Raw genomic sequence first — 15,703 nt, forward strand, 5'->3', positions numbered from 1 at the left:
GGGAAATAATACTCAGCTGTCACAGGTTAGCGAAGGGGATCAGTCCTAGGTGATTAGGCTCCAGTGTTTGCTCGTAACAGGTCTAAAAAATCCATCAGCGCTGCATCAAACAATAAGAGTCACGCCAGAAAAATCACATGTAGCTGCCAATAGCTAACACTCAATTATTTCATTACTGACTTTTTGGGTTTATTTTTTATACTTAATTAGTCAGTGTTATTTGGGGACTGGTTTAACCACTTACATATAGTGTGAGCAACATACTTTTTTTGTGTTTGATATATATATATATATATATATATATATATATATATATATATTACACCAACAACACCTATACCCCCCTAACATACACATCAATGATACTATAGGCCGGCGGGGGCCCTCGGGTGTTACCCGCGAGCCTGCAGTACCAATTCTGTGCCCCCCCCAATTAATGTCAAAACACATACATACTTATAAAGAAATAACCCCCCCCCTACCTCTAACACAAACAGTATAGTTATGGGCACAATTACTATAATCCACAAATGGATAATAGTGCATTTGCCCATTTAAAATACATAAAGAACAATAAATACATATAGCACTCACCCATGTCCGGCTGCCACGATGAAGGCCATCCTCATCTTCATCACCGTCCATGCCCCCTCCGATGCTGCAAAACATAAACAAGAATAAAAACAGCCAATGTAATGTCCCCTAACCCCTTAATCACCATAGCAGTTATTAACCGCTACAGTCATTAAGGGGTTAACCCACCCTCACCCACCACTCGGGAGGCCTACATATCCCCCCCACTACCCCCCCATCCCGTGAGGCCTAACCACCCTCACCCAATACCCAGCCGGGAGGCCTACCCACATACCCTTGGGGCCAATACCCCCTTCCCCCACCCACAGTACCCACAATAAAAACAATACACAGCCCCACAATAAACATCATTATATTTATTAAATACATAACCCACCCCCTGTGCCCCCCCATAAATACATGATTTATTATTTTACAAACAGGGTTCATAACACAGCCCCACGCGAGTCCCCGGCGGGCTGGCGGGGCACCTAACAGACCTACAGGGTACCAGCAGCTCGTTTCAAACAGGTTCTGGTGGCCTGTTGGTTGGTCCTGCCAAGCGCCATGGCCCCCATGTGGTCTCCTTGGCACCGTGGGCCACAATTGGGTCCCCACGGTAGGCCCGCGGATGTCTGGGAGCCCCGGGTCAGACCCACAGGTGTCTGCGGGGCCTCGGGTGGTTCCCACGGGGGTCTGGGGAACTCACGAGTGCTCACTATGGTTCCGCGGTGCCCCCACGGATGTGGGACCACCGCTTCATCCCCGCACCTATAGGTCCGCAATGCCCCCATGGATGTGGGACCACCGCTTCATCCTCGCAGACTACGGGTACACGGTGCCCCCAACAGATGTGAGGCCACCGCTTCATCCCCACAGGTGTCACCCGTGGAACCACCAGCCTGATACCGTGAGATACCCGAGGAGACCGTAGGTGGTCTCCAGAGGTCTTACGCAGAACCACGGAACAAACCCTGAATGTAAAAAAAATAAACCTGGCCTTTCCCCCTTCCCCACCCTTCCCTCTCCCCCCCTCCCCCCTCTAGATACCATTTTCACCGTGTCTGTTATCTATTTTTCTTTCTGCTTCCTTTCCCCTTCCCCCCCTCCTTTCCCCCTCCCCCCCTTTTACACCCCTCCCCCCTTTCCCCATTCCCCCATTCATTCCCTATGCCTATAATATGACTTCAATACCAGTCTAGCCTTATTGCTTAAATTTTGAATTTTTAGGTAATATGCATTGAGATATGCTTCACCTATATCAATGGAACATAGATTGCATGGTTAACAATGGAGTCATATGAACAAGGGTGTTATTTCATTCAAATGTTGCAAGCAGTTTTTTAAGCTTTTTTAAGCTTTTTTAAGCTTTTTGTACCTTCATGTGTATTGATTAGATATAGCAAGAGTTAAACTGCAGTGATCTGTGGCTAATGCATGTTTAACCCTATATACACAGGGCATAATGTGATTTATATCACTATCCTTACCCGGTGGGCCTGACGGTTCACCTCACAGACCTACAGTAGCCCAGCACCATTTTTCAAACAGGGTCTGGAGGCCTGTTGGTGGTTCCCGCCAGGCACCATGGTCCACCAGGTGGTCTCCGCGGGTCACCATGGGCCACAATGGGGTCTCCACGGTAGGCCCGCAGATGTCTGGGGGGCCCCCGGGTCAGACCCACAGGATTCTGAGGGGCCTCGTGTGGTTCCCACGAGGGTCTGGGGACCCATGGGTGGTCCCTACGGGTTCGCAGTGCCCACAGATGTGGAGCCACCAGTTCTTCCCCGCAGGTGTCCCCCGTGGACCCGGCAGCCTGGTACATGTGAGAAGCCCGAGGATACCGCAGGTGGTCTCCATAGGTCCCCCACAGTCCAAAAGGAACCAACCCTGTATGTAAAAAAAATAAACATGTCCTATACATTAAATACATCAATCCCCCCCCCACAACACATACAGTACAATAATGTGCCAAAAAACTATTATCCAGATAGGGATAATAGATTATTTGCCCATTATTAAACACATTAAGTAGCATAATAAAATAACTAAAGTTCTACTCACCTCATCAATAAGAAGCCCGCTCGCCCGCAAAATCCGTGCCCTCCGTTGCCAACAAAAAACATAGCCAATAAATTGCAATTACATTCAGATATCAATTAACCCCTTAATCACCTTATCGGATAATAACCGCAAAGGTAATTAAGGGGTTAAGCAACCCTGGCCCGATACCCACCCTTCACCCATTCCTTTGTACAGTGGCTTCATCATGCAAATATATATATACAAGAGAGAGAGAAAGAGAGAGAGAGAGAGAGAGAGAGAGAGAGAGAGAGAGAGAGAGAGAGAGAGAGAGAGAGAGAGAGAGAGAGAGAGAGAGAGAGAGAGAAAGAGAGATACACACATGATGAACCAATATACTGCTGCGGCGCATCTGAGTCTAACACATCGCCGTTTTTTCCGTGGCTTTTTCCTGGAATGCGACGCACTTCACCTGGAGCATGCCGCATTCATTTTGCGTTCTCAGCCACGGGTCATGTGCTGTTGACGCGCGGTTGATGCGTTTATTGAGAATCGATCCATCCGTTGATCCATATCTAGCATCCGTTGATCCATATGTATCATCCGTTGATCCATATGTAGCATCCGTTGCTCCACATTTAACATGGTCTCCAGAAGCAGATCTATCTTTGCTAGCACAATAGAGTTCCCGGGGAGATCCACACTTATCCCATTCAGCATCCGGTCTAACGAGCTGCTTCTTGTGCATGGAGTGTGGACATCTGGGTGGATGGGTGCAACAGTGGATGAGATGGGGGTTCCGTGGAGAGAAGCGGCAGCGACATCGAAGAAGGGTGGAGGAGGTGACCTGTGGATATCCGGTAGAGGAGAAGCGGCAGCGGCGTCAAAGAGGGATGGAGAAAGTGACCTTTGGATTTCCGGGCGAGTTGCAGAGTCGTCTAAGAGCAAAGGAGAAAGTGACCCGTGGATTTCAGAGGCGGCAGCGTTGTCAGATAGAACCGGAGAAGATGGCCTGTGGGTTTCCGGGAGGGCAGTGACAGCGTCGAGGACGAGGGGTGGAGAAGACGGGCTGAAGATTTCCGGGACAGCGGCGGCAGAGTCGTCGAAGCGTATGGGAGGAAGTGGTCTGCGGATTCGATGGGTTCGCTGCCAATTGTTTTGCGTCGAGAGTACATCACCGTATATCTTCTTGACATAATAACGCTGACGTCTATGAAAACCCTTATCCTTTGGGGTGAGCGTATCTATTGGAGAAAAAGAACCCAGTCTTGTAGCACTCATTCACAACAAAGTGTATAGTGATAAATTTAAAATACTTTATTAATAACTATGAATAAAAAATAGGGTGTTAAAACGTAATTAAATACTGTATAGAACAGCACGTGACTGTATCCTTTAGTGACCCACCTTAGTATAGGTGGGTGGATATGGTATGATCCCTGATTGATACTAGAGATCAGATGCTATGATTTATAGCCTCCTAAATATAGGAACGGAGCCAAAGAGAGCCCACCGGATTGACTGTCTTTAATAGAGTGTATCTAGACGTATAGTGCACTCTAAAAAGATACAATCATAGTGAAATGGCATGTACTGCGCTCAGTAAGACCTATAGATATCTCCCCCCCCCAAATTAGAGATTGCACTGGTTTCTGTGTATTTTCACCAGCACTATAAGAGCTAGATCTCTATTGGGGATAAAAGGTTCCTTGTTCTCTTAGGTGCAGACTATTGGGCAAGGTCTGTGATGTTGATGAGCTTAAAGCAGCTATAAAAACACCAAAACACCTCTAATACTGTAAGTGGGGTGATGGTGATCTCTGCTGTGCTATAATGTATGTGCAGTACCCCTTACAGTCTAGGCACAAAATGCTAAGCTGCCACATAAAACTACTTTGCACTCAGGAGTAATCACCCTTATCATAGCAGGGTCAGATAGAGCGCAATAGGTGGAGGCTAATGTATGAGCAACATCCACAGTGTAGCGTGGGTATTGTAATAGTAGCGCTGACTGTATGGGTAAGTGTGGGCACATAGACAGCTGAGAAGCTACTCAGCAAAATTTAAATACAGATACTTGCCTGCACCAACGGCTAGTACTGAGGTGGGGTACACAGGGGATTAATAATAAAGTGAGGTCAGAGCCCCAGAATCACCCCATCCCCCCTCACTAGGAGTTGGAGCAATCGTGTGCACAGAGTGTGAAGTGGGGAGCCGGTCTAGCTGAGGATCGCAGTGTCCCCTACATCAGCACTGATCCTGATTCTATCAGTGCCGATGTGTTCGAGGACCTGCCTGTCTATCAGGTGAGTTGTACAGTGACTCCTATGAGCATGGAGGGTCCCGCAATAGTAATGTATAGCGCGATCCCTAGATGAAAGAACATGCACATCGGGGGAAGCCTAAATGCATTGACGCGGATCAATATCCAGAGGCTGTACTGTTTGAATAAACAGACTTCCCGCGTGTGCAGGGAGGAATTGCCGACGCGCGTGTTTCACGTAATAAAACGCTTCTTCAGGGCACGTAGGGGGAGGTCCCTGCGTGTGAGGTGGGTTTATATAGTCAACGTGGAAATTGGCTGTTAATTCACTTAACCCCTTCATTACTGGTGCATGGCTGATATAATATCCCACTTCTAGGAGTGCACTGATCATGGTATGCACACATGTAACAGCCTCATTGCCTGATTCAATGTGTCCTTGAACTGCTGCAAATGTATCAGATTAGATGCTAGAGTATCATGGACTGAATAACTGTGGCTTTTGTGATATTTGTATATGTGATGCTTTCATGTCTTGATTGCTCACATAGGCTATGGGGTACTGTGTTATGTCAAATTTAATATTCATTGAAGTATGTGATGGTTAGTCACTAGTAGTGATAAGGCATATCTTAAGGTTTTGAAATATACCTATTAAAGTACACTGTGGTCCATCAATTTGATTGTGACAAGTGAAAGAATATAATTGATTTAAATAAAGTGAAAATATTAAAACACACTTGGTCATTTTTTCATCATTTTGTTTGTACTTGATTTTAATCATATTGTATATTCATGAATGTAGGTATGAGCGGCTATCCATCCAGTCAGCACCTCACAGGTTAATTTATAGCAGTGCGGGTTTTTCTTTACGTGTAGCACATAACATTTGGGTTATCTTGACCCATTATCACCCGGCACGCGACAATACCGTCCATTGATTTACACACTATGTCTGGTTTTCTATCAAATAAAACTGATTTTAATGAATGGCAGGTAGAGGCTGAACGAATGTTCTCATCAGATTACGTAGCTCCTGAAACCTCAAACATACCCAACATCAGTGACTTCTTTAGGGATCTGGACAAAGCTTATAAATCTCAGAGGAAAACCTGGTGGGAGATTTTCAGTTTTGAAAAATATTTGAAGGCAGAATTTATACCTAGGGGTCTGAGAGCGAACATTGCACCCGCATATGATATTATTGATGAGGACTTCACTAGATCTTGGGAGCTAGTACTTAATCAATGCTCTATTATGTTAATGGAGTTACTGGTCACCTATCAAAAGGACAAACTCATAAAGATAAATTCTGAACTTGACACTTTACTAACAAAAGTAGAAACATGGAAAACAAATGAAAAGTTCACTGACTTAGAGGGACGTCTAAAGAACAACATAGATAAATTTACAAGTGACCTAAAGGAACGCAAACATAAGAAATTTCTAAGAGACACTGAAGATTATCAGACAGGAAAGATCTATAGATATAAATTCACCTCTAAAGGCCGCAAACAAACCAAACCTAAAGCCAATAACCAGGAATCCTCAACAGAGTGGGAGATATCTGAAAGTGAGGAGGAAAGACCCACAACTATAGAAAGTAACCCCTCAGGGCGCAGGTCATCAATTGCACATTATCTACCCCAGGTTTCTTTTTTAGAGCAGAGATTGCCGGTAGAAGGACGCACAAAAGAGACAGAGAGGGAAAAAGAAAAACAAGGAGAGGGAAAGGTATGGGCTTTAAGAAGCGGGAACATGAGTACCTCCAGAAACAAACCCAGGAACAAGAAAGGGAGAGGTTACCAGGGGTACTAGAAGGTGATGAGCTACAAATTATAAATTTATCTGACAAGGCACTGAATGAAAACCATATACGAGTTTTAAAACGTGGCCTTTCCTTTTCACCGTCTAACAATCTCAATACATTTGAATGGGTTAAAGACGTAAACCTATTCGCACGAAAACTTAAATTGCAGAAAATGTATAGATCAAGAGATAGGAGACAGGCGAATCAGGAGGGGGTACCAATTCCTGACATAAGGGAAACTGAAGCGATTGAGGATCTCTTATCCTTACAGGCAGAATCTGACAGGACACCGGGTGAGGGTCCTTTCACCGACCTGAGACCAAAATCGAAATTCATGCCACATGGGGAACAGTATGCCCACATTGACACCTTTGTCAGTCTAGTCACAAAGGACCTCGAGTCTCTGCCGAAGATTAAACAACTTAACAATATGAGCACGGGTGAAACTATAGCACTTGAGGAACTAGCCAATGCTAAAGAAATTGTGATCAAACCGTCTGACAAAGGTGGCAACCTGGTTATCCTAAAATCTGAGGACTATGAAAAGGAAAACATCAGAATTCTATCTGATCGGGCCTGTTATGAGACTCTGGATACAGACCCCACTCAGAGATTTACTAGAGAGTTGATCAACATCCTAAATGGAGGTTTGTCCTCTAAGCTCATTTCAGAGAAAGAGTACAACTACATTCTGGTTCGAAACCCCAAAATCGCCACATTTTATAGCCTTCCCAAGGTCCATAAGAACAAACGACCACCTCCAGGTAGACCCATAGTCTCTGGGATCGGAAACCTCACTGAAAAAGCAAGTGCTTATGTGGATAAGATCTTGAGACCCTTTGTCACTATCTTGCCTTCATTCATTAAAGATACTAAAGATGTTCTTACTAAGCTGGATGGCATCTCAGTAGCACATGATTGCATCCTGGTTACTCTGGATGTGGAGGGATTGTACTCCAGCATCAGACATGACCAGGGAATCAGGGCAGTCAACCATTTTCTCAGCACACGTAGTCAACACCATCTTAAGCACAACAGTTTCACATTGGAATTACTACAATTTGTTCTCGGGAGAAACTATTTCTGGTTCAACAAAACCATGTATCACCAGGTACAGGGCACAGCGATGGGCACGAAATGTACCCCTACATATGCAAACCTGTATCTGGGATGGTGGGAATCAGAAGTGGTTTTCTCTGAGGAACTGGAACACCTAACAACCTTTGTGGAAGTATGGCTGCGCTTCATTGATGATGTGCTGATAGTGTGGCGGGGGACTGAGGCTTTGTTAAAACAATTTATTGAAGTTCTCAATACAAATGACCTCAACCTCCGTTTGACTCTTGAGTACAGCCCAAAACAAATTTGTTTCCTTGACTTACTAATCACAAAGGATGACAATGGCAATCTGGAAACAACTATATACCGCAAAAAGACAGCCACCAACAGCATACTCCTAGCGAGTAGCCATCACCCAAAATCACTGATTAAGGGAATACCGGTGGGGCAATTTCTTCGTTTAAGGAGAAATTGCAGTAAGGACGAAGACTTCGAGGAAAAGGCAAGGGACATGAAGGACAGATTCACCGCAAGGGGATACAGTCAGAAAATTATAAAAAGAGCATATAAATGGGCAAAGCAAAAAGCAAGATCAGAACTGGTCATGGATAAGAGACCACAGCCAGAGCAAAGAACAGTTAGGTTCATTGGCACCTTCAATAAGCAATGGAAGGTGGCAAGGGAAATCCTACAAAAACACTGGCACATCCTCAGGGCGGACGAAGATCTAAGTGACTCCATACCATCATTTCCAGCAATGGTCAGTAGACGGGCTAAAAATCTGAGAGATCATCTGGTCCATAGCCACTACAATGTGGCAATACCAAGGGCCACATGGTTACCATCCCGTTTGAATGGAACCTATCATTGCCAAAGATGTAAGGCCTGCCAGTATATGAAAGTATCAAAAACATTCAGCAACTATAACAACAAGAAACATTATACGATACGCAAATTCATCAATTGCAATACATCAGGAGTTATCTATATGGGAACATGCAAATGTGGGAAAAAGTACGTGGGGAAGACCCGTCGTCCCCTTAAGACACGGATACTGGAACATGTGGGCTCAATCCGAAACAAACTGGATACTCCAGTGGCCACCCATGCAAATAGGTGTCAACCGGGAGACCCAAAAGCTATCACCTTTATGGGGATAGACCAATTTTCTCCAGGAATTAGACGTGGGGACTGGGACAATGAATTGTTGAAAATTGAATCAAGGTGGATCTATACCTTGGGAACATTGAACCCACGGGGTTTAAATGAGGGCTTTGTTTTCAGCCCCTTCATATGAATGCAATAAACCACCACTACCCCCCAGAAGGGATACAAGTATGGAAAAAACTCCCATATATACAGTAAAACATCTGATGTAATATATGTTTCACATTAGGGCAGCCGCTCATACCTACATTCATGAATATACAATATGATTAAAATCAAGTACAAACAAAATGATGAAAAAATGACCAAGTGTGTTTTAATATTTTCACTTTATTTAAATCAATTATATTCTTTCACTTGTCACAATCAAATTGATGGACCACAGTGTACTTTAATAGGTATATTTCAAAACCTTAAGATATGCCTTATCACTACTAGTGACTAACCATCACATACTTCAATGAATATTAAATTTGACATAACACAGTACCCCATAGCCTATGTGAGCAATCAAGACATGAAAGCATCACATATACAAAAATCACAAAAGCCACAGTTATTCAGTCCATGATACTCTAGCATCTAATCTGATACATTTGCAGCAGTTCAAGGACACATTGAATCAGGCAATGAGGCTGTTACATGTGTGCATACCATGATCAGTGCACTCCTAGAAGTGGGATATTATATCAGCCATGCACCAGTAATGAAGGGGTTAAGTGAATTAACAGCCAATTTCCACGTTGACTATATAAACCCACCTCACACGCAGGGACCTCCCCCTACGTGCCCTGAAGAAGCGTTTTATTACGTGAAACGCGCGCGTCGGCAATTCCTCCCTGCACACGCGGGAAGTCTGTTTATTCAAACAGTACAGCCTCTGGATATTGATCCGCGTCAATGCATTTAGGCTTCCCCCGATGTGCATGTTCTTTCATCTAGGGATCGCGCTATACATTACTATTGCGGGACCCTCCATGCTCATAGGAGTCACTGTACAACTCACCTGATAGACAGGCAGGTCCTCGAACACATCGGCACTGATAGAATCAGGATCAGTGCTGATGTAGGGGACACTGCGATCCTCAGCTAGACCGGCTCCCCACTTCACACTCTGTGCACACGATTGCTCCAACTCCTAGTGAGGGGGGATGGGGTGATTCTGGGGCTCTGACCTCACTTTATTATTAATCCCCTGTGTACCCCACCTCAGTACTAGCCGTTGGTGCAGGCAAGTATCTGTATTTAAATTTTGCTGAGTAGCTTCTCAGCTGTCTATGTGCCTACACTTACCCATACAGTCAGCGCTACTATTACAATACCCACGCTACACTGTGGATGTTGCTCATACATTAGCCTCCACCTATTGCGCTCTATCTGACCCTGCTATGATAAGGGTGATTACTCCTGAGTGCAAAGTAGTTTTATGTGGCAGCTTAGCATTTTGTGCCTAGACTGTAAGGGGTACTGCACATACATTATAGCACAGCAGAGATCACCATCACCCCACTTACAGTATTAGAGGTGTTTTGGTGTTTTTATAGCTGCTTTAAGCTCATCAACATCACAGACCTTGCCCAATAGTCTGCACCTAAGAGAACAAGGAACCTTTTATCCCCAATAGAGATCTAGCTCTTATAGTGCTGGTGAAAATACACAGAAACCAGTGCAATCTCTAATTTGGGGGGGGGGAGATATCTATAGGTCTTACTGAGCGCAGTACATGCCATTTCACTATGATTGTATCTTTTTAGAGTGCACTATACGTCTAGATACACTCTATTACAGACAGTCAATCCGGTGGGCTCTCTTTGGCTCCGTTCCTATATTTAGGAGGCTATAAATCATAGCATCTGATCTCTAGTATCAATCAGGGATCATACCATATCCACCCACCTATACTAAGGTGGGTCACTAAAGGATACAGTCACGTGCTGTTCTATACAGTATTTAATTACGTTTTAACACCCTATTTTTTATTCATAGTTATTAATAAAGTATTTTAAATTTATCACTATACACTTTGTTGTGAATGAGTGCTACAAGACTGGGTTCTTTTTCTCCAATAGATACTATCACGTCTCCATCCAGTCAGCACCTCACAGGTTAATTTATAGCAGTGCGGGTTTTTCTTTACGTGTAGCACATAACCTTTGGGGTGAGCAGAAGGTTTTCTTTATTGGCCTTAGCCTGTCGCTTTTGCCTTGGCGTGGAAATGGCAATCGCCTTTCGCTTTTCTGCATGACAGGCACGGCAGAGGCGAGTGGGTTCCTGCGTCCATAGAATCGGGGTTGCTCCATGGAAGCAGGTGGCACAATGCAGTATCTGGACATGGGCAAGTTCAGATAAAGATCATCGAGTGGTGGGCTATGTGTAACATTTTATGCATGGCGGCGAGGTACAGGTGTTGAAAGTGATGTGAGTCATTACCGTATAAATACACCATCCATTTTGTGGATTCACTGCACATTTAATACACATCGACTAAACATCGAATATACAGTATATTCTTGTGTTTGTATTTCTTTCTACTTGCCGCCATGGTTGTTAAAAAGATTTCCAAGGATCTCAGCATGCGAATTAAGGGGATGTATTACACCGAATTGCTGCTATCCAACGCTGGTTAGCTACTTCTGGCCTTGTTGTGCCAGCAACCACCGTGAGCTATCATGCACACGGAAAAAACAGAGAACGCAAAAGGGCACCAAGGGTAACTAACGTGTAAGTATATTTATAAAACTTTAAAAAAATAATTAGATCAAAAAATGTACTGTACATGTACAGTACTGTATCTAATATTTTTGTTATTTCTGTTGATTTATATTACAACAGTATATATATTTTGTATATTTATATTTATATTACAACAGTATATATATTTAGTATATTTATATTTATATTAATACAGTATATATATTTTGTATATTTATATTTATATTACAACAGTATATATATTTTGTATATTTATATTTATTTTACAACAGTATATATATTTTGTATATAGAGATCACTTGTGTCAGTAATGACTCATAAAATTTCAATCTCTGTTTAGGCCACTGCTAAGTGTCCCGAACAGTTGCATAAATTTGTATTCATGCAACCGTCTCTCTTTCGGTGTTTTAAGATTACCTTTGAGTATGGCAACCCTCAGATTGTTCATCTTATGGCCAGAGTCAGAGAAATGTTCGCCAACAGGACTGTCTCTTGTTCCACTTGTGATGCTGTGGCAGTGCAGGTTCATTCTCTTGTTTAGCCCCTGCCCTGTCTCACCTATGTAGTAGCAGCCCCCTGGGCATTTCATGCACATGATGAGGTACATGACATTGCTGGAGGAACAGGTGAACCTTCCTCTGATTTTGTATTCCTGATTCCTGTGTGGTATTTGTATTGTGTCCCCGCTGTGTAGAGCACACATTGTGTCCGCTGTGTGTGTCCGCTGGATCTGGCACACTTACAGAGAATATTTCTGGCTGGGTGGAGGGCATTCTAAAACCACTTGTCAGGAACACACCCAGCTATATCCAGGATACCACCGACCTGCTAAACAAACTGAATGCCATTGGCCCCCTCCCAACAGGAACACTACTAGCAACTATGGATGTAGAGTCACTTTATACAAACATCCCCCACGAGGATGGGATTTCAGCCTGCAGATACTTTCTGGGACCGCAGGAGCCACTCACAGAGACAGTGACTAAATGCATTGAATTTATTCTGACCCATAACTACTTCACATTTGGAAATGACACATACCTCCAGACAACCGGGACCGCTATGGGTACTTGGATGGCGCCACAGAATGCCAATCTGTTCTGCGCAAACCTGGAAAGTGACTTTCTTTCCACCTGTCACTTGAAACCCCTTACGTACCTTCGCTACATCGATGACATCCTCCTGATTTGGACCTCTGGCGAACAGGACCTCCTACAGTTCTATGACAACTTCAATACGTTCCACCCGACCATCAACCTCAAACTCACCCATTTCCCATAGTGTAGATGTGCAGAGGGTCTCCGGAGTTGAACAGCTTTGGTTTTAGGTCCGGGGACCCCCTGCTTCCCGAGATAAAGGCCCCTTTATGGGGTGCCGGTATCCCTCTGCTTTGTTTACATTCCGCGGTCACGTGATCGGGATATTTAAATGCAGAGGGATACCGGCACCTCATGAAGGGGCCTGTATCTCGGGAAGCAGGGAGTCCCCGGACCTGAAACCAATGCGGTTCAGCTCCAGAGACACCCTGCACATGTACACTATGAGTAAAAATTGTTTTGATATATTTTTATTTTGCCGATGTTTGCGCAGAGAGAGCGGCAGATCTCTCTCTGCTGCAAACACATATCGGCAGAAACAGTGTATCGCCAGGTTATCAGGAGACATTCTGTTTTATCACCAGCTCATTGGCATTTTGCTTTCGCAGTGATTCACCAGGGATGCGGCCCTTCCTGAATACTGCGAGGGCAAATCGCCAAAATCATGCTGATAGGGAACACTTGCTGAGAGCACTTTTTCGGCGATTACTGCATAGAGCCCCATGTTCTTGAGCCATTCTTCATCGGGTCCATTTGTAATTGGAGGTCAATGGGCGAATGGTCTGACATACATGCATTCTGGATCGAAGCCTTTGAGATTTTATGAAAGAGAGAGATTGAGACCAACAAATACTCAATAAGTGACATTGAGTTGTGTGCCCACGAAACACAGGTATAGTCTCGCACGAGAGGGTACAACAACCTCCAGGGATCTACGAGATTTGGTTGCTTTTTTAGAAATTTAGTATCGGAGCAGAATCCAATTTATATTGTGTCCTTTTGGTTTTAGATATGGAGGTCGACTTATCCAAAATTGGGGTTTCCACTATGTTAAAATCACCCCCAAAAATAATCTGGTGATCAGTGGCCATGGGTGCTAGTTTACCCAAAGGAGCAGTGAAATAAGACCTGTCATAGATCGTTGGTGCATAAATATTTGTCAGGGCAATTCTGATACCTCTCAGTTTACCTGAGATGATTATAAATCTGCCCTGCGGATCACAGATTTGATTATCCAATTCAAATGGGATGCCTTTTCCAACAAGAATCAGAACCCCTCTCCTTTTGCTATTATAGTGTGAGAAAAAGCATGACTGGATCAAACCTTGTTTCAATTTTTCATGTTCTGTCTGTGTCAGATGGGTCTCCTGCAAGAATGCTATACCTGTACCTAAACTTTTCAGGTGAACAAGTATCTTTTTCCATTTCATGGGAGAATTGATGCCTCCCACATTCTATGATGTGATGTTAATCATCTGGTGAGAAATGGAAGGAGACTTCGCCGTGTGAGTAGTACTGTTGTTGGTTTACGTGGCCAGAGGAGGATCTGCAGCCTCTGTGAAGATGAAAGAATAACCAATAAAGAGAAAAGAGGGGGGGGAAGGAGGGGATGGGGTATCTACAACAATAGGTGAAGAGATACAGTAACATAATTAACAATACACAGGGTAATTCAAACTTGGCCGCTCAAACCTTAGTTACTGCCTGAGGGCTTGGAAGTTTCTCACCCCATCCCGGCTTGTAAGACATTTGCAAAATCCATTCTACTTAACATTACTATCAATCTACAAAACATTAATATATCTCTTTGTTCTTAGACTATTCAAAGTATTAACTCAGGTAATGTTGAACATTAAGTCCCTGTGGACCAACATTAGGCAACAGTACAATGTCTACAAGAATAAGGGTAACTGCAAACATCCCCAATCCTTCCCATCCTTGTCACTAGTGGGAGTTTCCTGAATCAAATGTCCAGCACCTTCTGGTGCATTGAAAGATTTGACTCCAACATCCAAGAAGACTCTCAGAATCGCTGGGTAGATCAGAGCAAACTTGATCCATTCTTGTTGAGAACAGAGCAGATGGGTAAAAATTCTGTTCTGCAGAAAAGTCTTGAAAAATAAAGCTTGTTTCCCCTAAAATAGGGTCACATAGTTTCCTGTAGGCTCACATGATTGCGACATTGTCTTGAAAGTCTAGGAGTTTGATCAAGACTGGTCTGGAACGTGCTGAGCAAGTGCGGTTGTCTCTCTCTGGGCCCAATTTATGTGCTCTCTCAACTCTGAGTAGCACAATCCATCTTTAGGATTCTAGGGAGTTCCTTGGAGGCAAAGGAGAGTAGGTCCATTGGTTTAACTGCCTCTGAGATACCCACTGTTCTTATATTGTTTCTTCACCTGTTTTCCAGATCGTCGACTTTGATCAATAGTTTGCTTTTGTCTCTTTAGCTCATCTAGAAGGAGCATATGAGAGATGGTTTGGTCCTCTATAACTGAAACTCTTGTCTCCACATTGGCTATGTTGGAGGTATGCTCCTTAAACTTGCTATTTATTGCTGCAATCTGAGTCTCGAATGCTTCAAGCCGCTGATCCTTTTAAGCAAGCCACATCCGGCTCAATTTTTCTAATGCAGCTGTAAGTCCTGTTGTGTCAGATTGGTCTGAGTTGCCGAGAGGGTCAGTAGCTCTCAGCTTGTTTTTTCTTTTCATTGTGTCACCTCGATCCACTTTTTGCGATTTTTGAGACATATTAGTGCCCAGTCGGGAGAGATACCTCTCCATAGTTTAGAAGAGAGACCTAGCAGCCGGATATCTGTTAGAGACTTCAATGATATGTAGAATCTCTGAAATGTATGTTACATTCTAAGTAGATGGGACTTAAATCAGGTGAGGTGACATAGGAGAAAGAAGAGCATTCCCGTTACATCTTCCTACATTCTCTGGTCATCTATTCCCAGTTTAGTAAGGGGATGTATGTAAGCCTGGTGTAAAACGTCCTTAA

This window comes from Ascaphus truei, chromosome 2, assembly GCF_040206685.1.
Source record: "Ascaphus truei isolate aAscTru1 chromosome 2, aAscTru1.hap1, whole genome shotgun sequence".
NCBI classification, from domain to species: domain Eukaryota; kingdom Metazoa; phylum Chordata; class Amphibia; order Anura; family Ascaphidae; genus Ascaphus; species Ascaphus truei.